Source organism: Lathamus discolor, chromosome 5 (genome assembly GCF_037157495.1).
Source record: "Lathamus discolor isolate bLatDis1 chromosome 5, bLatDis1.hap1, whole genome shotgun sequence".
Classification (NCBI taxonomy): domain Eukaryota; kingdom Metazoa; phylum Chordata; class Aves; order Psittaciformes; family Psittacidae; genus Lathamus; species Lathamus discolor.
This window is the reverse complement of record NC_088888.1, coordinates 55388725-55409612: the sequence shown is the minus strand read 5'-3', so window position 1 is coordinate 55409612 and position 20888 is coordinate 55388725. Positions and strand designations below refer to the sequence as shown.

The following is a 20888-nucleotide window of genomic DNA, read 5'->3' as shown; positions in this document are numbered from 1 at the left end:
TCCTTCTCTTAGAGATGTTTCATCTGACTACTGCAGCTGTTGTCACTTTGTTCCTTCTATATATATTTTCCCATTTAAATTCATCTGATGCTTGAGAACCACTTCTTTTGCATCTCTTTGACCCTATCTCTTAAGTTCTTCCAGTAAGTCTTTTTGCATCACCTTCAGATTATTCCTTTCTATTTCCTATAGAAAATACTACCTTGCCTGTATCTGACAGACAATTGGTCTCCTTTCTCATGGTTCAATTCTGCTCTGTCACCAGCACTTGTCTTGTTGAACTAGACTTTTCTCACATCAGTACCTTTGTAGTTTCCACCATCCTAACCCTTAAGTTTTGTACAGACACCTCCAAACTTGGCATCAAGTCATTCCTTTTCTTCCACCAAACCCTGCCTAAAATACTTTATCTTAGTCCTAAAGGTCTAGTCATGAATAGCTAATTAGATTCTCCTTTTTTTTAAGGAGAAAAAAACCCAAACCAAATCAACCCGAGACACTGGAATGGGTTGCCCAGGGAGGTTGTGAGTGCTCCATCCCTGGTGGTGTTCAAGGCCAGGTTGGATGAAGCCTTGAGTGGGATGGTTTAGTGTGAGGCGTCCCTGCCCATGGCAGGGGGGTTGGAACTAGATGATCTTGAGGTCCTTTCCAACCCTAACTATTCTATGATTCTATGTAGGTATCACCTTATGCTATTGTCATTCTCCCTTCTCCTTGACTGTATTACCTTTCATTTGTGCTAGTTTTAGTCTCTGCACTCTTTCAGAATATTTCTGTAAGGAAGCATTATGATTTGTATTGGCGGAATTATGGAAAAATCAAAATGACCTACCTGTGTGCACATGACATTTCCTGTGTGCACATGACATTTCCAAAAGACCACAATTTAGTGAAATGAAGATGTAATTTAACTAACATTAGGCAAAGTCAGTTCTCTTTGAACAGGACTTTTGGTCCCTGACAAATTTGAATTCTTAAATACAGCGGAAGAGAAGCTCAAACTTTATGTCAAAACCATTTATTCTCAGTGAACTTATCACAGCTACACTGACGCTCTACCACTAGTTCAAGCAGCAGTTCAGGAGCAGCCATTTTTCCAGAAAGCTGCATGAAACAAATTCCAGATTCTCTCAGAACAATTTATTAGGAAGTGTGAAAGCGTGAACTGAGTAACTCAACTCCAGAATATGCTGTTTGCTGTTAGGATGATTTAATGGCAGGGAAATAGCTCAGATTTCCCTGTAACTGTGGTAATACAGTCTGCACAGCTGATTACCAGGTTGTCGTCTTTAATGAAGTTGAAAACATGCTGACAATTCAGTAATGTTTTCTTTTCAGCTGTACAAATGCTGTGGCAACAGATTACAGCTGGATGGTAAGTACTTAACAGCATTCTAAAAAGAAAATAATAATTGGGATGAGAGATGGAAAGAGAGAAAAACATGGAAATAAATTAATTTAATGAAAAAGAAATGCTTTCATTACTTCAAAATTAAGAACTACAATAGCAGAAAAACTAGTCCACAACACATTCTCCTTACAGTTTTATGCACCAATTTTAAAGCTGTCTTTCTGCCAGCTGGAAAAATTAACTTCTGCAAACTGTAACTGTTAAATAGAATAAAACCCAAACACTTCACTGGATGTATTTTGCATAAATGTTGCCATTATTCGGAGTTCCAGCATAACCCAGAATGGTCTGTTTTATTATGGTGGTGTGAGCTTTGGAGATCAGAAAGTCTGTCTTGAGGTCAAAAATGTTTATGACTACAAACACAAACCTCAGCTCTGATTTGCAGTAGAAATTTAAAACCAAAATACATTTAAATCTATTTCCTGATTTCATGGATGCTTTTTCACCTCAGAAGGCTGTATAAAGAAGTTCAGTGAGGGATACAAAGTAAAAACAGCACCTACACAAAAAGATCTTGGAAATATCTGCAGAAATAGTGTGAATGTGTGTTTGTTTGTATATGAGTATGCATTTTGCAGGGCAAAGACAGTCAGCTGCTGAGAGAATTGCAGATGACCTGTCGATCAAGAGTATAATTCATCTCTCAACTCAGTGCTGTCCAATATCCTGCCAGATCTCTCAAAAAGTTTGCAAAATGAAGAAACTTATCTTGAGCATGGAGCAGGATATATATCCACAGTCTCTATTCCAACTCCTGTTACAATATATAGATTTTGTCTACAGGAAGGCTTAGGAAACCTACACCAGCTTCTCCACCCCTGCTTTCTTGGTCCTTTGATGATGCCACTGACCAGGAAGCAGGTACAGCTACCTTTTCCCAGAACTTCCTAGACCACCTTTACAAGCACTGATCTGAATTGAGGATAGAAAGTATTCTTGGAAGCAGATAAATAGCTCTACAAAGAGTACATGGCATGTTTGCCCCATGTTGAAGACATCTTCCATTCCAATAGGTAAGTGTCCTGGGTTCAGCAGTAGCAGTCATTTTTCTCCGTCTTAGTAGCTGGTGCAGTGCTGTGTTTTGACTTTCGGCCTGGGAACAGAGCTGATAACACAAATGTTTTAGTCTGACGAAGGACTTTCTGAGCCTCATGCTCTGCCAGGGACAAGGGGAGGCCAGGAGGAAGCAGGGGCAGGACACCTGACCCAAACTAACCAAAGAGGTATTCCATACCACAGCACGTCATGCCCAGGGAGGTAACTGGGAGTTACCCGGAAGGGCACGGTCTCTCTTCGGGGTGTCAAACTCGTTCGGCGAGTGGTTTTGGGTTCTCTTCTCTTGTTATTTTCTCTTATCATTATTATCATTGGCGGTAGCAGCAGTGGTTTGTGTTATACCTTAGTTACTGGACTGTTCTTATCTCAACCCATGGGAGTTACATTCTTTCGATTCTCCTCCCCATCCCTCTGGGAGAGGGGGAGGAGGGGGGTGGGGGGGTTGGGGGGGAAGGAAAGAAAGAGGGAGAAAGGCAGGGGGGGAGTGAGTGAACGAGCTGTGTGGCTCGGTTTAAACCACGACAGTAAGAAAAAATTACCTACAAAAAATTACTACATGCCTCTCTTGTCTACGCTGCTCGGGATAGCTGCCATGCTGTGCATAAGCAGCTTCTATAAGGACACAAAAAATTTCAGTGCAGCTGTCCGGCCAAGTATGCATCATATTAACAGGTTTAACGAGGTTTTACATCAACAGTACCATGGAAAATACAGCAGAATCCTCCCTTCCTTTCCGGGCTGTTAGAGGGCAATAAAGAATGAAATAACTGGTTGCAATAGCAAATGTTTTCCAGGATGAAGAGAAGGGTCAATTTAGAACACAAATGCAAGGGGAATACAATACAGAAGGCACTTGACTAATGCTTTGTATATAAAAGAAGTTAGCAGAATTTGCTATGCTGTATTTCCCATTTTCTGTTTAATCATAAAGTATATTTACAGCTGAAAGCTAAATATTCTCCTTCCATCCAACCAAGCTACCAGGAAAATTACTATGCAAGTAGAGCTTAAAGTTCTGGCATGCTGCTATTTGCTATGAATTATATACAGTCTTACTATCTGACACCCTGTAAACAGCTATTTTAAAAACAACATCAGCAGTAAATACATTTAATTACCAGAAGATCCACTACAGTTGCTTTGCTTAGTGTCAAAAAGTTTGATTTGCAAAAGAAACTGGTTGGTGCTTATCTGTAGTTCTACTTGGCAGGAGAAGGCAGGCCACTGTTTCAAGACCTGTTCTTCAGTTTTGTATCAGATTTATTCAACCTCTTTGGATATCATGGGAGCAAGAAGAGGGCTTTCTTAGGCTTTTCTGAATCAACCATCTACATAGCAAGCACAGGTGAACGCAGGACATGCTGGCTCAGTGCCACCACACGATCAGCCTCCAGAAGAACAGCTCCTGTAAGCTCTGTGCTGGCAGCAGGAGCCAGTGGCCAAAAGGGCTGGGAGTTCAGTGCTGGCAGGGAACAACCACAGCCACCTTTGTGCCCAGGGTCACCTCACAACCAGCTTTAATCACCCAGTCACCTCTTTGTTTCTGGCTAAAGAGGAGATATTTGAGCATGAGTTCACAGGCAAGTTCAAACTTAGGCTGCTGGGCTTACAGTGCAATGCCACGTTTGCTCTACGACATGCATTTGCAAGTTGCAAAATAACTGGGAGAAGATTTTGTGCTTTTAGGAGTAATCCAAGAGCCTGCTTACAAATGTAACATGTTCAGGTACTTTGAAATTAGTACCTCCTAATACTCTGCCCCAGAATACATTATTGAGCAATGGCTCCCCTGCTATTTTATGCAAGCTTACTCTACAGTCTAATACAGCCTTTGGAGAACTCTGTATTTAAAAGGTTTTGGCATGTATCAGTTGGAAACAGCTGACGTACCATGTTGCAGCTCAGGTTAAGTAACGCAAATCAGTCAGATCTGTGACCAAACAGATCTCTGTCATACTCCTTGGTTCTGCATGATTTCTGAATTTTCAGGGCATTTTGCACACATTCATAAGCAAACTGTCCATATTGCAAGCTGAACAAAGGCTACGTAGTTGTGATCTACTGGTACTTCAGCTAATTCGTCTCTCTCAGCTCCTGTCTGCCTGCAGAATCATCTGAGACATGTGTGTAGTTCATTTTTGCAGCCTGTGATAATTTTTAGCCTGCTTACCTGAGAAAATAAGGTTTATGCAGTTCTGCAGCCTGTGTCTAAGTGCAAACTTCTGGCCAGAGGGGAGAGATCACAGTTCTAGTCAAGTTCTATAAAGGTGGGTTTTGGGTAGAAGGCATTTCTAGATAGACAGCTGGTAGGCCTGAAAAGAAATTGAGGGAGTGGCTAATTATCACCTTTCATTTGGCATCTGCAATGAAGACAGACACTAAAAACAGGTTTCATCAGTGCTCAGAGAGCAACATCTTGGGTCTCCATGACTTTAGGCATTATGTGGTGCCTGAAGGACACAGCTGGAGGCACTGTGATTTGTTGTGAAATATATTGTGTAAGTTTTGTATATTTCCAAAGTTTTAGTTTGCATATTTATTTCAGTAAAAAGTTGTTGAGGACATTGTTTCTCAATGATTCTTTACAGCAGGATCTTGCCAAGATGCTCATAGCATGAAGATGAACAACCTGACCATAACAGTACCTTGCCTGAGTTTGTGAGACCTTCGAAGCAGCAGTTTTGCTGTCTGCCACCAATCATGGTTCTCTCCCAGCTGTGGTGCTTCCCACTTTCCTGTGTCCCACTGAATGAGCTTTAAATTGCACCCACCCTCTTCCCCAGCGTCTTACTCTGAATCACATTTTGTTTTCCTAGCCTGATCCAAATGAAAGATGTTAAAAAAAACCAAACACACACACAATGTGATGTTCTTTCTTTTTATGAGATTTGGGATCAGGTTGTTATTCCCATTTGCATTTTTTAATTTGTTTTCCTGGGTGTTTGCATTTATTCCCAGGATCTAGATATCTAAGTATGTATACTGTCAATGGAACCCATTGCTGCACGGAAGATAAAAACTCCCCTGGTACTTCAACTTGCAGAGCAGATGAGTTCTTTCCATCCCCAGTTCAGACTGCATAGCAAACTCATGTTTTAAACCTGGTGACTCTGTTCCAGTCCTGAGTTTCAGTCAAATAACAATTATAACCTTTGCTCCTCACTTCAGATTGTTGTTAAATTGTATTAGTCCTCAGAATCACCATGAGCCTTCGGGTTTGAATGGGCCACATCTATATTTACTATCACCCTTTATTTATGCTATTGCTGTCAGCTTTCAATCTGCATGACGGTTTCCCTTTCCAACTCCATTTGAATTAATTTTGAGATCACAATTTTGTGCAACACCGTAATTAAAGGCAGGAGTGCAACCCAAACAGAGCATCTACAGCTTTTCCTTCATCCATGAATGTTGTGATCCTGTTTTTAAAAGCAGTTAATGACTGTGGCAAAGTGTATTCCTTCCAAACTAAGCCTGCTTGTTCCTTGTAGCTCTTTTATACATGGAGAGGAGCCAGACCCAGCAAGTGTAAGCAAAGGAAGGTACCTCAAGATGCATTTTTGATCTCCATCATTCATGATAGCGCCAGAGTGTCATCAGTGTCAAATCATAATGCAGGAACAGCCCCTAGCACCTACTGTAGATAGCAACAGCTGGGATGAGGAAGAGTTATCTCTCAGCCCAGCACTGCATGCATTTAGACCAAAATGCCTTGCCTTGCTTAAATAGGAGGCAAAATACAGAAATGTAAAACTTACACCCTCCATTGGGCTATTCATTATTATATTCCATGTTCTTTTGCACTCATTGTGCTTGTGATCTGACATGCAGTCAGGCTCTAACACTCAGATTAGACTGCCCTAGAGAGAAAAACATACGGGACAGCCTCATCAGAAAACATTGCACCAGCAGCCACTCCTGGTATTATGTGTTAATCTAGTTTGGGAGGATAGTAAAATTAAATTTGTCTTAATATTTTCTATACATAAAACAAGCTTGCATGGATAAAATAGCTTTAGATCATTAACAAAGTGCTGCATATGCAGTCTGCTGAGGCAACAGCTGAGTCTGTTAACAGACCCAGACTAAATAGACTAAACAGCACTTTGTACCTTGTGTATCAGACACAAATAGAAGGGTCTGCTCCCATTGGTCTCATTGTACCTTCTTTCAGGGTTTTGATATACTTTATCTTGATCCCATCAAAAAATCTTAATCCTGGCCCATAAATGTTTTATACAAGAGCTAAAAGTACTTTATCAGCTTTCCCCTTGCTTTTCTTTAGCAATCACACAGTTACAGAGTGAATGAGACATGCTGCAGAGGGATTAACTACTTTGACCTGGTCGAAAAACTGTAGAGTTACAGGTGGGATTTTAACACCTGTCTCTTCTCAGAAACAATTATATTATGCCTGCTCACTCTCCTGTCACATGTGCTTGATTCACATTACCCATGGGATCAGTAATTCATAGGATTCTCCCACTATCATGTTTTTTCCCCCCTCGTTCTTCATAAGGTATTTTTCAGTATACACATTTAAACTGGAAAACATAGCCTGCCAATAGCCTCAAAGTGTTCTTTGCAACTCAGAATTGTGCTGAGGAGCTGAAATTATGGGTATAAACAAAAATCAGGCATGTCAACATTGGGTCAGAGTTTTCACAGATAAAATTACCATTGCAGGCCATGCTTACAATCATTATTAAACAATCTTTCTCAAACAATCTTTCTCCTAATATTACTGAGGCTCTTTGTCAGAATTGCCAACCTCTTGTTACATCTTTTGCCCTTTATAACTAGGGAAACTTTGAAAAAGTTGCAGAATCTATGAAAATATGATCCTAAGCCATATAAAGTAGATGGAACTGAGAACAGAAACAGTCTACTTACTGACCAAAAAAAGTCATATACAGACACGGTTCTTGCTAACTGCCTAGTGCCATCTATTGATGAAAGAGTAAAAGTTGACAGTATTTGGAGCAAAATATATGCATGCAACGACCTTCAGCTACACAACACAGGAGGGGAGAACTGCCTGCAGAGCCTCCACAGTACTTCTGCTGAGGTTGGGCTTTATGCCTGTTCCTCTTCCCAAGCTCAGAAGAGGAGCTGCGAAAGGCAGGAGCTGTCCTTGTGCTCCCCACATGCCTTTGTATGGGCTTCCTATTCGCACAGTTCCTGGTGGCATTTCCCCCTTATGCTCAATGTCAGTAGGAAATGGAAAGGTTTGTCCTTCCCCAGGATCCATGTCAGATGGCAGGAGGCTTTTCTGACTCCATACAGGAGAGAACTGTAGCCATCTAGCTGCACTTCATTTCTCACAAAGTATTCCTATAGCCAGGAAAGAAACATTACAGGTAGGAACCAGTTCCAGATTAGGAAACCTGTTTAAGACTCTGAATGTGAGTTAGCTATTGGTGGAATTCCAAAAACCATCCAGCCCCTCAATACAGCACCACTTGTTCAACACCTCCATTTAATTCTTTTCTCGACACCTCAGCGTGATTGCTGCCCTGGTTCTGGTCAGAGACAATGAATGCCTTCACTGGACTGTTAAAGCTTCCAATCAGAAAAGTTTTATTTACCTATGAACAAGGGAGGAAAAGAAAAAGTTTTGGAAAGATAAGTGTAAAGGCTGTGGGATTTCTGGTGCAATGTGTAAAACAACAGTAGGAGCTATTTAATTCACAGCTCTTCCATTCCATCTCCATCGCATTGCAGGACTTGTTTACTGTTGCTGGAGGTAGTCATTTGCAGCAGAAGGCTACAGACAGCTACACAATGGTAGTTTTGCCTATGTGAAAAGATAATAGGCCCGGGCTAAACTTTAAATGCTAAATTCTAGAGCAAAGAGACAATTTTGCCATAACATAAGGCACTATTCAGGGACTCAAGGCTTTGGGAAGTTGTAAACTAGGAGTGAATGCGCATGACTGTATTGCTTTAAGGTCCATGATTTTGTATAATAAATAATTATGCAATAACTTTTCTCTCTGAAGCAAAGTTATTGCTCCCAGTGTTGCAGGCATGGGTGATAAGTTGGACCTGTCAGGTAACCACAGGGGAATAGGAGGCAGCAGTCCAGGGCACGATCATCTGAGAGGCAGTGCAAGTCTCCTGTGAGAGAAAGATACTGATAGTCATTGAACTGGCAATGTACTCTGAGTGATCAAGAAAGGTCTGAAGAATCACATCAGCTTAGCCTCATCGCTGCAGTATCTAGACCCATGCAGAGAATCAGCATGAAAGCAAAGGAAACAAGACAAGGGCACAGAGTCAGATGAAACTCTTTCTACAATAGCCACATCGGGCATCTGCAGAGTGGGAACAGAGCAGTGGATGAGCTCTCCTAGTCCTCCACCAACCCAAGGGATTGAACATTTACCAAACTTCTTAAAACTGCAGCCAAAACACACTGTCTCTGAAAACTTTCCACTGAAATAATAAGGCCCTTTGTACTAACTGAAAACCTTAATCTATTCAGGGCTAGCTTATTCCTACCCAATCTGATTGTGTGCACTCATAAAATACAGCAGGTACTTCTTTTCAGAGCTTTTAATTCTGCTTCTGTCTTTGAATCACATTACAGGCTCTCAGCAGGTATGAGAGTCCTGTTGGGCTAGACACCCCACTGGGATCATCCATAACAAAACTGTCTCCAAGTTTTAGTGATGTGCTACACCTAACATCATATATTTCCAGACCAGGGTCAAAAAGAGCAGTTGACAAGGCAAAATTAGTCTGGTTAATGAGGCTTTCATTCCAGAAAAATAAGAGAAAGCAGTTCCTCATATCTCTGTTTCCATATAATAGCTACTTTTGTATAATGATAAGAGTAGGGTAAAATATTGCTAGTGATTCAGAAGAACAAAGTGTTAAAAGGGCTTGAGTAGCTTGGAGGGAAGAGAATGCACTGAACTTTAAAAGATACTTAATGCATCCATAAATAAGCTAAGATAATATTATATGCATTTTGTGTAGACTCTTATAAGGGGCACTAAGAAGAGAGTAACGACTCATAAGAAAATAAAAACTAAGAAAAACAAAAATACACATTTTCTCTTCCCTGCCCACTCTTCCCCCTCTCCCCCCAGTCTCATAAAGATCAGGAGGATGTCCTAAAATTGTACCCTCCACAAAAACCCTTCTTTAGCAAATGAAAAAGTCTTTAAAATGTTCCTAATGCTGAATTTCTTTGCTATATGGTTTTTTTCTTGCTAATGAATACCATGATATCCATAATGTATAATGTACAGAGATATTGTTTTCTTTATATGCATGAATTACTAGTTGAATTGGTCACAAATGTTTAATTGGTATATTCTTGGTTTTACAATGGCTTTTCTCCCAAACAGTGATTTTTAAAAGCAATAATTGAACATCTACAGCCTCCCAAAATCCAGTGCTTTAGCTATTGTCCCCTATATTTTTCCTTCAGTCATAGCATAGAAAAGGAGAAAAAAAACATTGGGAGAGGAGGGGAAGGAAAATCAGAAGAAATATGATAAGGACTGATGCTGACAGAGGAATCCCTGGGTTCCCATTTCCTCTGAGTGCTCTCTATTTTATCTCATTCATGTCTATATGTTACACAGCATGAAGTCAGTGAGCAGCCCTTGGAGCCAAGCAGGAAAACCATGGGGTTATCCCAGCTATTCAGCAACAACACAGCTCTCTTTGTCTTCTGATTCCTGTGAAGCACTTATTATTTCATGGGAAGCAGAGTAACTTCAACAGGAGGGATTTAATTTGTTCTCACTGGTATGCTATCAGTCCACAGCCTGGGCCAGATGTTTGGGGGGGGAACAGGGAAGGGGAGGAAGAGCTTGAGTTGCTTCAGGCAGAAGAGAGCACTCCTTCATGTCCCAGAGCAACATTTTAGTACTAGATAAACCAGGGTATTCTCTTTTAATTTGATTTTTAAGGTAAAAGGTCACTAACCAGTGTACTTCCTCTGTAACCTCACTGGGGATCACCTATCAGATTAGCTTCACTAGGGCACGCATACAGAGAAGTACTAAGTTTGGGGGTTTCCTGGGGTTGATGGGTGAGATGGAAAATGAAAAACTCCATTCCAGAAAATACAAGAGTTCATGTCTGGGTGTGCACAAAGAGCTGGGAAGAGAAACAGCTGGGACAGTTGATACCAAATGACTACAGGGATATTCCGTTCCATATGGCATCATGCTCAGCAATAAAACTAGGGGACTATTTCTTAAGAACTGGCTGGGCATCAGTTAGTTGATGGTGAGTAATTGCTTTCATTTGCATCACTTGTCTTTCTTGGGGTTTACTTCTCCTTGTTATTTTCCATTATTATTATTATTATTAAACCATTCTTGTCTCAACTCAAAACCCATGAGAGGCCATGTGGTGCTTAGTTGCCAGCTGGGGTTAAACCATGACAGTCGTTTTCATTGTCCAATGTGGAGCTCAAGGGGTTTCAGATAGTAAGAGACTGACCAGAGCATATTAGAAGGGATTTATATGTGCTAACAGTTGTGGGTCATGATACTGATTCATTATCTGATCTGCACCACCCCTCTTTTTCTTTTTCTTTTTTTTTTTTTTTTTTTGCTGTACATGTTAAAGATTGGTGTTGGCTTTTGCAGTTTGCTGTGCTCTGTAGTGATTAGTGATGTTTTGCCCGGGGGAGTTGTTATTAAAACACTGACCTTGAGCTTAATCTGGTATTTGGGCTCTGCACTGAAGCCATTACTGTACTTTGGATATCATCTTATGGAGACAGTTGAGGCCAGTAGTCAAGAATTAGGGGGTAAGGAAGCCTGGCAGCTAGGATCCCTTGCTAAGGATAAGATCATTGACAAAAGGATTGGAAAAAAGGCAGAAGTCCTCGGTCTTTGCCAGCAACTCCTGTCAAGCATGAAGGACAGATATTCCTTCAAGGAAGAATCTTCATGAAGCAATTCATGAAGCAAACAGACCGATATTGAGGAAAGTATCCAGTATCTGAGGAAATTAGCCATGTTGGAGATGATATGTAACAACCTGAATAATGACCAGGCATCCTAAGACCCAGATGAGACCCCATGTGGAGTACCATATACATTTTTTGGTGTCCCCAACAGAAAGACATAGAACTGTTAGAGCAAGTCCAGAGGAGAGCCATGAGGATAATAAGGGGGCTAGAGCACTCCCATACAAAGACAGGCTAAGAAAACTGGGAGATGGATTCTGGACCACTCTCCATCACACAGTTTCTGTGATCCTAACCAGGACATTTAAACCCAAGTGCTCACTACTGGGCACTCACTGTGCCCAACATCTTCTGGTTAGCCACCATGAGAACAACAGCCAGAGGCCAGGCTTGCAGAAACACCAAACGCTAACATCTACCACTTTGTTCTTCCTACCATACATCATCTCATCTGCTGATACTCTGCTTGTCACTGGTTTTTGATCTATCAAAAACATGGGTCTTTCTGTGGGAATCCTGGATTTAACTGATTTATAAAGAGTGTATATAACAATCGGTTAAAAGTCTATTAGTCTGGCTGGAGCCTTGTTTAGGCTGAGCAATACAGAGCAGTCCTAAGAAAGGCTTATGGTACCAAGCTAAGAGTTAAGTGCTGTTGACCTAAACAGTAGTTGCATATAGTATTACAGATGTTAACCTACTTCTAGCAGTTGTTTGCAAGCAGAGATGGCTCCAGATATGAGAAGGCACACAGCACCGGATCTGTTGTATGTATCTGTATGTCACACATAATCCCATTAAATCAGTGGGAGAATAAGTAATGCAGTCAATTGAGATTAATTAGGTACATAAGAGAAGCTTCATCCAGGGAAAAAAAAAGGCTCCACTGGTTATCAGCTGCCCAAGAGTTTGCCACTGTTGTGCTGCCTATTGCATTGCCTGGGTTAAGGAAGCTGCAGTGACAGTACTGACTGAACTGTATGTGACAGAAAGATCAGACTTCCTGGCAGAGGTAGCTTTGAAGGACAGCCATCGGGAGAGTAAATGCAACTATAAAATTAGCTTCAGCTTTAACCTAAAGAATGATAAATTCCTGATGTAATCCCTGGTTTAAGCTTTGATTCTGCTAGGCAAGTTCTGATTGCCCTTGGAGTGACAATGAAAGCAAAAAAGAGAAATTCTGCTCTCAAGCAGTTTAATGCCTCCACCAGAGCCTAGGTATGCAGCTCTTCTCCAGCAGACTTTCAAAGGTGTCTAGAAGCCCCAGGGCAAAGGCTGGCATTTAGCAGACAGACAAATAAGCATAAACAGGTTCTAATAAAACTCCTATTGAAAAGTAGATTCTTAGCCTGCTCTGGCATTTCTGAATAACCCAGCAGATGCTGATCTGTAGCTTCGTAAGTTTTTTAAAACATGTAGCTGCTTCTGCCTCCTTTTAAACTGCTCACTTCCATGTACCACCCCTAACACAGTGCAATGACTATAAATTTACTGCTAGCTATGAACTGCTCAAACCTGGACTAATGAGCAAACTTTCAAGTCCTTGTTCCTTATGCAAGAAACAAATGTTACAGAGCAAATTGCTAGATTTCTTGCACTAATGATAAATGCACAGGAGAGGGGGCTGTAAGACCAGATTGATTTTCACTAGAGGAGCCTTGCAAACCTAAACACATGACGATGGCCAAAGGATGGTTGAAATAATGAGAAAATAGCTTGAACTTGAATGTCAGCCATTTTTTAAAAATGTTTCTAAGTAGTTTTGGTTTATAGATAGCCAAGACATAAGGACTCTAACACCAGTGAATGCTCTTAACCTTACCTGTATGTTCCAGCTGCAGAATTATGTCTTACAAAGCCTCTTGGCTGCTTTGTGTGTCATAAACACCTTCTAGGACTATGACATCAGCATGGTATAAGTACTGGTGAATGCAGAAGGGGCAGCCAAGTGGAAAGCAGGCTCCTGGAACTGCTTGAAAGATGGGAGCTGGAGAGTAATCGGGGTAATTTTACATTCATCCAGTAAACGCATGGGCTTAGATAAAAACCAAAAATAACTTCCCTTCTGTAGTATGTCTGTTCTTGTCACTTTGTTGTGTGCACAAGGTTTGCTACAGGTTGCTTCTCCTTAGACTTTTTAAAATTTAATTTGCTAAGAGTGTAGCAATAATGGTTGCATTCCCCCCAAAGTCACAACTTTTGTAAGATTATCCCTGATCTGATCACAGTGGCTCAAACGTTGCAGCATGAGATAACTTTCTGAAAGATATTCTAAAAGCTGCATCAAGATGGCTTCAGCAGACTGAAACACAGAAATCCACTATAAATGCTCCCTCAATTACAAAAGAACTAGTAGAAAAAGCTCCCAGCAACATTTACTAGGAGTACCTATCATGGCTTTACAAAACAACTGATCTGTTGTCCAAAACTATAATATATGAGCTGATGTTTCGTTTCCCACATAGAGGGTACTTTCTCTTGTTCAGACACAGTTTGTTTTCCTAAACTGAGCTTTCAGAGACTATCATCTCCTCTGTAGTGCCTGACTTATAGACCCTATTGCAGCCTTGGCATTGCATTTCAGGTGCCTCCGACACCATTATCAGAGTTAAAACACATATTTCAGATCACTTTTGCTAGTATTTATGATGTGCTTGGAACCTCAGATATTCTGTCTTTAAAATCAGAAAAGCCAGACATTCAAATGTCTTTTTCTATAGAAAATCAACTCCGTGAAGCTGTATTTTTTGCAGCTTTTATCACTTTATCCTCTATGGCAATGAGAAGCTGGTGCTCTTGATTGAAGGGCTTGGCCAACAACTAATTCATGGAAGTGTTTTGGATTTTTTCCTACCTTAGAGTGAATACTTCAGGATTTTTTGCATTTTTTTCCTGGAGACCAGTAATAACTTACGGTTTCTTTCTATCTGATCATTATATTTTTCAACCTGTGCATACTTACAATTCATGATGCATAATTGTGAGACCATCTGAATAATGGATATTTAGCATCAGTGAAATTCTGTTCATAGAAAGGTAGTCCTGGACCTGCTCTAGAGACTGTCAGAATTGAAAAAAAAGTGGGGTCCTCCTACCCCATCCCTAAACAGGGACTTAGATGAGAGGGGCTGACTTGCCTTCCTGTGCAAGGTACTTTTTTTATGGCTTAGGAGAAACTCCAGACTAGACCAAATGCTTCCCTTTTAGATGACCAGTGTTAGATGAAATTAACTCCTGTTCAGGGCTAAATCCAATCTTGCTTGAACTGAAAAATTCCAGACATATTTCTTTTGGTAACCTAGGTAAATTTTCTCTCTTTTTCCCTCCCAAGCCCATATTATGAGACAAGCTATGTCTCTGAAGGATTGACTAAAGCAGATGCCATGGTTATTTTCATTAAAAAATACAGTGGGAAGAGGAACTGTACCCAGCTTTTACACAGTAGGTGACTTATTAGATAGCTCACTCAAGATGTGGGGGATCCACATCAAAGCGTTTCAGTGGGAAACAGAAAAGCAGGCAGACAAAGATGCTGCCCCTGACAGCGCGATGATTATGAGTAAAGCTCTGTTAAGCTGCAGTTTTGATGAGACCAAGAGATCATACAGTGTGATTAAGACAATCAAACACACCACAAGACAGTCAAGGATACAGATCTTGGACATAACTGAAGACGTTGGAACTGTTGTGAGCTGCAACTTGCCTTTCTACATCAGGGTGAGTAAATCCCTTAATTCCTCCCTGTCTGCATTTCTCAATTTGCAAAATGGTTTTGCAAATGTGGGACCATCCTGGCTACGCTTATACCGTTTGAAAGAGTAAACTTCAGACAACTGAAGACAGGACAAGCTGTGGCTCCTTTCACACCTTTCACACCATCTCCCCACCTCCCACGACAGCAGCAGTGTAGATGAAGCCAGTAGATTGCTTGCTTGTCCCAGGGGGCTCTGAAAGATACATGCTGCCCTGAGCTGAGCTGGCCAGGTCTCTGCTGAAAGAGAGCCTTAATAATCTATCTATCTGGGACTGGCTGCTGAATATACCAACATTTTTGCTGTCAGTTTCTCATCTTAGGTTCCCTACTCTTTATTTTTATGAAGTCCCTGTCATAAGGCCCAATATAAACTGTGCACAGAAGATGTTTGCAGAAAAATGTAAATACTCTTGTAGTATCCAAAACCAGTCCTGAAATCTCTTGCATGCAATCTCCTGGCACCTAATCTATGAGATCCCTAACAGACACAACCAAATGAGGCATTATCTCCTGTATTAGACCAGCCGGTAGAGCTGCAGAAATCAAGCAAGCTTTCAGGCACAGAAGCCTTTCTTACCATTTCAGGAAAAAACTCCTAATACAGAGTAAAGAAGGGCCTGTGTGTCCCAGACAGAGCCATCTGTCTGAGCCCAGAGGAAGCGCTGTGTGCCCAAGGCTACCAGCGCTACCCGATGGGTTTTGCTGCTGTATCAGTCAGCCTCACAAAAGGTATTATGTCTTCTTCAAAAATGGCTGCATCTATATCCTTAGACTATCACAATTACAACAGTGTTACCATTTGTATAAAATTACCCCCTAAATAATCCTGCAAACAAGGAGCGATTTATTCACTGCCTCGGTCACCTTTTGTCTTTCAGTGAATGTAATCCTGTCCCCTATTGCCCATGTCTGCATCTCATGGATGCTAAGGGAGCATCACAGGAAATTAAGTTTCTTTTTGGAAACCCACCTTCAGTGATCATGAAGGGCTTGTTTTCCTCCCTCCTGCAAATAGTGGTCTGGTTAACCTTCAGCATTTTTAGACAATTCTTGCATTAAGGAAAGGAAGAAAGAAAGAAGGGAGGAAGATAGGAGGGAACAGTAAGCACTGTGCTACCAGTGTTCGTGGTTTATTTGATACAATGCTTGCTGTGCAACAGTCCATCTAGCCCATTGTGGTCTTGCCAAAAGTAGTCCTAAAAGATTGCTCAGAGTAGAGTAAGAACAGGACAAGTATGTGCAATGCCTACCTCTAATGCTCTTCCAGACATCAACTATTTCCAGCCTGGGGACTTTCAGGGCTAGGTATAGCTTCTATGCATTTAATATTTCCTCAGTGAACTTTTTACAGATCCCTTTTTAATGTCTCCCTCTTTTGGTTGATACGATAGATCCACATCTCGCAGTGGAACAAATCACCTCCTTACTTTACATGTACATACATCAAATTTCATCTGCCACTTTGCTGCCAGCTCATTCAGTCTTGTGAAAAGTCTTCCTGCATCCCACAATTAACCTTACTGACTTAAATATATTCGGGTCATCTACAATCAGTCTTTGTCACTGACTGAACTATGGTTGTCTATGAACATGTTGAACAGTAACAGATCTCCTAATAAAGTTTTCTACCTTTTCTGTTCTATAGTAACTACCTAATTACTGTATTTTAGATGTTTGGTCTGCTGCTAAATCAGAATACATATGGCAGTCAAAGTAAAAAGTGGCAAAGAGTATATAAGAAGGCATGCAAACATGGGAGCAAGGTGAGATGACAAGTTTGATATGAACTAGGCTCTCCCTGTGCTTCCAAGGATAACTTCTGCAACTTCAGAGTGCATCTAACTAACTGGGGTCAGAAAAAGAGCATTCTAGGCTGATTATTGGGGAAAAAAAATTCTTGAGGAAACCTAGTTCTCCACCTTCTGAGCTGGTCTGCACACCCTCTGGGCTTACAGAGTGACAGAAACCCAAGCCCATTGAAGGATCCACAAAGCAGCACAGCCAGACCAGCCTGGGTCTGCACCTTAGCACTGCTGCTGCTCACACGTGCTGAGCTGCTGAGGCTGTTCGTATGCTCTGCATGACAGCAGAGAGTCCCAGTTCCCTGCCACATGCAGTTGCCAGGAGAACAGCTTTGTGGTGATGTGCTAACATGCTCTTCTCACCAGGTATGGGCTACAGTCGGAGTCAGAACGTGCCTTGCCCACAGCACCCCAGCAGAGACCTTCCTGGGTACCGTGGTTGCAATGACTGGACACCCATGGTTCCTTGTCTCACATGTACAGCATGTCCCCTCCCTTATCCATCCTGAGCTCTTCTCCGTTGCTGGTGATTATGAGCTGAAAAATTCTCCCTGGCAGCTGGTTTCAGCGGAGCTGGAAAAGCTCTAGACAATAACATCGTACCTCACTGGCTGGCATCCCACAAGTGTGTGCGTCTGGCTCTAACTTTTTTTCCCAGGCAGCTCCTTGTTTTCCTTTCCTTCCCACCCCCAGTCCAAAAGAAAATAAATGTCATCAGAGCTTGTTCTAGCCAGCTGGCCACTTAAGACACCAGCCCTGCTCACAGCCCAGATGCATGAATGCTCATGTAGGGACAAGCCTAACACCCATATTTTTTATCAGGATACAAAAGATATGTTGTACCTACTGTGCTGCCCCACTCCATTGCCACCAGTGGTAAGTGCCATTTACTATCAAATGCCCTGTCCTCATCCTCACTACCCTCCATGTCCTCTGCTAGCCTTTGTCAAGGATCCTAGTCATGGTAAAGTCTTCTCCTGGGCACAACAATTACACTGGCATTCCTGGGAGTGAGAAAGTCCTCTCAGCCAACCAGTCTTGTTCTGGAGAGCAAGGACATACAGAAGATATATAGAGAACGTAAGGATTGCAGGGGAGCAGGTTTTTAGACCAGTATTTGTTTCTTGGTTCCATATGCTCTGCTGAAACAGAAAGCAGAGCCCTTGCCCTGGGATGCATTAAGGATGGCATCCATCTAAACTCTCCATATAGCTGAGATTTTAAAACTCCTATTGGACCAGAAGAGAAGACAGGGTGGGCCTGGGAGGCCCTTCAGGAGCGGGGACAGGTCCTGGTTTTCCCAGGGACCCTGTGGTGCTGCAGGAGGCAGCTAAGGGAGTGGATGCCTGGGCAGAGCTCACCATGCCTCCTGGGGGCTGGAGCAGAGGAGCATGGCTGTGCCTGCAGTCAAGGGAGGTTCCTCCAGAGGGTCAAACTTGTAAAGGTGCTAAGCCTAAATCCTGCTCTATTTTCTTGTTAAATGATCCACTTCAGGCTATTCCAGAGTTGCTCAGCAACTCTTTTGACAAAAACAGCTGGTGTGATTTCTGCACCACCCTGGGGGCATGAAGCCTGCAGGGAAGCTCCTCTCTGCAGTATCAGGGACACCTTTTTCACCTCAGCCTCTGTGGGAGAAAAGAATGAAGTAATTTTAGGAACTGAATAACAACAAGTTTTGTCTCTCCAGGAATAGCGTGCAGATCTCCTGACTTGCTACCCTGAGGAGAGGACTCACACTCAGAGCCACAGCCATCCAATGCTTACCCTGCACATAAACCCAAATGAGGTGTTTACAGCCACGTTAGGGGCACGGGTCAGCTCTGGCTGGCCCAGGACTGAGTATACTGTTCAGAGTGGTACCAGGTGGGTTCCCCTGGAAAATAAAAGAGGAACCCCACAGGTCTCTGGGCCTTGGGCTTTCAGGGGAGCAGCTAGGTTTGCAAAGCAAGCGCTCAACACATGGAAGTACAGACAGGTCCTGAGGAAAACTCCTGAGGAAGAACAAACACCACAAAACCCCGAGTTTCTTCTACCAGCGCCAAAGAAAGGCTAGTACTGGCGGAGGTCAAGCAGAGCCAGTTCTGTGGGTGGCATGTTCACCGTGTTTCTCTGTGCTAAATGGGAATTTCGTGGATCAGGGTTAAGAGGAATATCTGGTAGATACAAAAGCACTCTTGAGTCCAGCTGGACATTTTAATGCAGCATAAAGACTGCGACAGACACAGGTACTTGTGTCCAGATAGACATAGGACACGCACAGTGGTATTTGTCTAGACTCATAAAGCAATTTGAGATTTCTTGAGAGCTATTACATTGAAAGTCTTGACAAAGCTCTGAATTACACACCCATTTTCTTTCCATTTCTAAATAAAATAACAGCATCGCTTAGTGAAATCATTTTAGGCAATGTACCTAGACTCAGACTGATCTCTGTATGACTGTTATAAAGTTAAACAGGGCATAACTCTAACTCTCAGACTCTTAGTAAATTAAGATAAGCTATAGCTATGTTTCTTTCCAATGCTTAAGCAGCACAACAATTGTGAGAAACGTGCTCACTTCTAAAAAAATTTATTAGGGACAAAGTCAATGGATCAAAGAAAACAGCGCTGGGCGCATGACCATAGCCAGAGGCACACTGTTATACCCATACACAAGCTTTTCATCCATTCCATATTGCATCAGCCGAATACATATTCATAGTTATCCCGAGAACAGGGAGGAATTACTACAATTGCTTCTCTGATAGGATTTCCATAAGTCCACCCTGGTCTCCTCCTTTTGGCACATGCTCTCTGCCTCCTGGTGGTCGTCTTGGGGGTCTTTGGGGATGAAGTAAGATGTCTTCCTCTAAGGTGAACTTTTCACCCTGGGTCTTCAGCCAGTTCTGACCAGTCCTGTAGGTGTTAGTTCTTTCAGTTTCTCTCACTGGTGTTACATTACAGGATAGTCATGTTTGATAAGCTTTTATCTTGTGCAGGCCACATATGCTTGGCGAAAGCAAAATTTCATTAACCCTTTATTACCTTTCACAATCCACCCTTTTTCTTTTTCCTTTATATTTTGCTTGAGCCATAGTTGTGTGTCTTATTTATTCTCTCCATTCTTTCCATAATCAGCCTAGCTTCTTCTAAGGGGTCTTTTTCGTTTATTGTCTTCTTTCTTAATACCATGATTTTCTGAGCCATACTAGATGTAGCCATTTTAGGGTCTATTGGCATTGTGACTACTTGCATGCCTTGGACCACACTGGTGATTAGCCGAATAAAACAAGATATTAGGCAAGGAACAAACATCAGGCTGGCAACTGCACATAACAGGAAGAAACCTACTTTCTTCCACCAGGCCACTCCCAGTAAATTGTCCCACCAGCTAGCTTTCATCATGGATTTCCATTTTTGTACTGGTACATGAGCTATTTTCCAAATTTCCTTGGCTATATCTAGTACGGCATCCCCATTATAGTCTATTTTTAAGCAACAATTTGAAATGTTAAATTTTCCACACACACCTCCTTCTTCGGCAAGCAGATAATCTAAGGTTAATCTATTCTGGCAGACCGCTGCCCTAGTTTGTAATTGCTGTTTTGTGATCAATTCTAAAGCAGAAGCAGTCTTATTGGTAATGACTTCTACCACAGCTTGGAGTCTTATTATCTGATTTAACATATATATTGGAGTTCTATATCCCCAGCTTCCATCTTGTGTCCAGGTGGCTGGCCCATAGGTGTTTATTATCTGCTTCGAGGGCCATTCATCCTCTCCCCATCTTTGGGATCCTTCAACTATTGATTGCTTGTTTCTCTTAAAATTCTCATATACACGTACCCCCAAATCATCACCTTCTTTGGCTGGTAGTAAGAAAAACCCAAGTTGTATTATTCCCAGAGTACAACTTCCTTTCCATCTCTCAGGGAGTTCC

General features: G+C 41.9%; 1 long non-coding RNA gene across 4 annotated transcripts in view; it reads right to left on the bottom strand.

Moving 5' to 3' along the window:
- LOC136015244 (uncharacterized) overlaps positions 1 to 20888 on the bottom strand; it is a 72969-nt gene that overhangs the window by 36224 nt on the left and 15857 nt on the right. The window contains exon 3 of one of the 4 annotated variants that reach the window (XR_010613117.1): positions 19523 to 19864. The exons of the other annotated variants lie outside the window; for them this stretch is intronic. This is a non-coding gene — a long non-coding RNA (uncharacterized LOC136015244). Of the gene's footprint in view, positions 1 to 19522; positions 19865 to 20888 lie in introns of those variants that run through there. 4 annotated transcript variants of the gene reach the window in all.